Source organism: Haliotis rufescens, unplaced genomic scaffold, assembly GCF_023055435.1.
Source record: "Haliotis rufescens isolate VD_foot unplaced genomic scaffold, xgHalRufe1.0.p SCAF_2, whole genome shotgun sequence".
Lineage (NCBI taxonomy): Eukaryota > Metazoa > Mollusca > Gastropoda > Lepetellida > Haliotidae > Haliotis > Haliotis rufescens.
This window is the reverse complement of record NW_025963890.1, coordinates 52,209,202-52,212,451: the sequence shown is the minus strand read 5'-3', so window position 1 is coordinate 52,212,451 and position 3,250 is coordinate 52,209,202. Positions and strand designations below refer to the sequence as shown.

The 3,250-nt window shown below is 43.2% G+C and overlaps 1 long non-coding RNA gene across 1 annotated transcript; it reads left to right on the top strand.

Moving 5' to 3' along the window:
- Positions 1-705: 705 nt before the first annotated feature.
- On the top strand, positions 706-1,704 carry LOC124118842. The gene is made up of 2 exons (XR_006858538.1): positions 706-860; positions 1,533-1,704. It is a non-coding gene; the product is annotated as an uncharacterized LOC124118842 (long non-coding RNA).
- Positions 1,705-3,250: the final 1,546 nt, after the last annotated feature.

The following is a 3,250-nucleotide window of genomic DNA, read 5'->3' as shown; positions in this document are numbered from 1 at the left end:
CAAGTTCGTGGTTTAGCTGCAGTGAATGTCTTCCTGAACAGAACGCATCCTATGAGATATATATTTCATATTTGTTTCCATTTGGCTGATGTAAATGGACGCCAGGTGGCCTCTGAAGAAAACCCGATACTGAAACCGGAGGCTGTTTTAATTGATGAACACACAGCAGAACATCAGTATACAAGGAAATAGTGTCCCACGAGGAAGTGAGATTAAACTCATCTGGGGGATGAGTGATAACAGTGACATCCCCCCTCCCCCTACCTCCCCCTCCCCCGCTCACAACTCCAGCTGACCACGCTATCAGCACCAACTTGAGAACACAGGCTATATCGCTGTATATCAGCGGACTCATCTGATTGGCTGTATCCGACAGTGTCTTTACTGTCGTATTGTACATAAAAAAACGTGTGAGAAGGGTATTAATCTGTGGCCTTGGGGCTACTTCAGGTGCGGCGTCTTGGTGACGAAGAGTGACGTCCATTGGGTTAATAATATGAACCGGAAGTAAACCACACTGTGAGGTAAAATGGCGTTTTACATCGCGTCCAAAATTATTGCACTGACGTAGCGACGTGCATGCACGTGTGTGCTCTTGGATACAGACCAAGATACCATGCCGCAGTTTAACATGAATACCCCACTCAGACACAGTGACTCCAAGCCGACCAGTCCGTGTTTTAGCCCCTTAATGCGAAGCGCCAGACAGGGTACCAACAAGTACCATATTCTAACGTATTTTGATATGACGCGGCCGGGGATCGAACCCCGGATCTTCCGCTCCGGGCGGTCCACGGAGGCTGTCTGGAGGATGAGTAGCTACTCGGAACGGTATCCAGACTACTACATCATATGTAAGCGTAAGTACAGATAAGATATATGGATGAACAACTTTTTTTATTACAGTTGTTCAACCATACATCTTCTAAATGCCCCTTAAAGAAGACATGTGTTAGTAAATATCCTGGGAAACAACAAGTAGTATTGTCGTGGTTATAGCACCTCATAACTGATGCACGTCACAGAATAAAAGAAACTGTGAAGATTTATAAGGTCATTTTGAGGGAATGGTTTATATGATTTTGGAAAACAATCTAGTAGTTGTTGTTCTAACGTAAATTGTTGAATAAAAATAACATAAACACATTCTGTCAACTCGTGTAGAATATTGTTGTATCTAGATTCCAACTTGGGGAAAATCTTCTTGCACTGCACGCATTCCCCCCATTTCGTCACACCGGTGTTGCAGGAATTTGTTCCCAGTGTGAGAATGATCTTTCGCGGTAATATGGCGGCCAGGGTCAATGGCTGGCGTCATCAAGTGCTAGGTCCACGCAGGTGCATGCAGGGAAGCTGGAGTTGCGATCACGTGCGTGTAGGAATTAAACCAGCTGACCTTCGAGTGTGACGTGTTAAATGAATAATTGACATCAGGACAATCAATTAGTATTTTATGCCCTTACTTCAAGACATTGTCTGATGGGTACACTGCACGTCTTGCAATATATTTTTTTTGTTTATTTGTTGTTTAGCGCCGCACTCAGCTCTATGACGGCGGTCTGTAAATAATCGAATCTGGACCAGACAATCCAGTGATTGACATCATCAGCATCGATCCACGCAATTGGGATATATTGTGTACGGTGGGCGACGGTTGGTCTGCACCAAGAACACTAAATGTTGAAAAATAAACGTGTAAAGTGATATAGGATTTGTCAATATAGTATATATATTCTCATTCAAATGCAGATACGTATGACCCTGCTTTCTGTCACGTGACGCAACGTTGTTTGTTTGTTTGTTTAACGCCGCACTCAGCAATATTCCAGCTATATGACGGCGGTCTGTAAATAATCGAGTCTAGACCAGACAAACCAGTGATTGACATCATTAGCATCGATCCACGCAATTGGTATCGATGTCATGCATCAACCAAGTCAGCGAGCCTGACCACCCGATCCCGTTAGTCGCCTCTTACGACAAGCATAGTCGCCTTTTACTGCAAGCATGGGTTGCTGAAGACCTATTCTAAACCGGATCTTCACGGGTCTGACGCAACGTAGATCGTTCACAAGAGAGCGGCGTAAAACCCTACTCGCTCACTCACTCACCCAATGAGGCACAACTTGCACTATTACAAGACAGTGTTTTAAAACTAAACTACATGTTCATCTTAAAAGCGCGTTTGAGAATATATTTTAAATATAGAAAGACACAACACAGTCTTACCTCAGTGGGCTATGCAAAAAGCAGGACCGAGATATTTATTTGGTTGTATCATGTGATATCAAACACATCCATACCTTCAGCACCCTTTTTGATGAATCGTTGACTCTGACTTAATCTTAAGAGTAATCGAGCAGAAAGAATGATCTGACATATTTATAACTGCCATGTCAAGTATGAAGACAAGGGGGAGATAACTCACTGACTGTCCTAAGGCAAGGATTACGAGCTTTAGGCCGGCGCCACTCCGCCAGCGCGGACGCCATGAAGTGACAATATGTTGACATGATATGAGTTAGACCCAGCAATAAACCTTCTCTCCAGCTTAAGTAAATGTGTGCTTGACACAAGCTTGATAAAACACGACAGAGTGGAGATTTTAGTGCCTTTTCTACATACTTTAGCCGAGTAGTTAGTTCATTTATTGATGCCTCTGAGAGCCCTCAGGCATGTCACATCGCCGCCATGATACGAGAGTGTGCGAGAATGTACGAGAGCGGAGTATTAAACAGTGGAGATAGGGTTTGACGCGACGCGACCACAGTGAACAGCCTTTAACAATTGGTTGATGATACGCGATCTTTTCCAATCTAATTTAAACTGCAAAATTTCCCGAAACCCAGGAATCCGAAGCCGAACGTATAATCTGTGCCGTATACTCTGTATGGATTAAATCCAATTTGTGGCGCAAACTTATGCCAAGATTTTGTTTGTTTTCGCCTCTTCCTTTTGAATATCAATCCCGAATAACAGTCCAACAATATCAATCCAGAATGTCAGTCCAGCAATATCAATCAAGAATATCAGTCCGACAATATCAATCCAGAATGTCAGTCCAACAATACCAGTCCAGAATGTCAGTCCAACAATATCAGTCCAGAATGTCAGTCCAACAATATCAGTCCAGAATATCAGCCCACAATGTCAGTCCAACATTATCAATCCAGAATCTCAGTCCGACAATATCAGTCTGACAATATCAGTCCAATAATACCAGTCCCACAATATCAGTCCTACAATATCA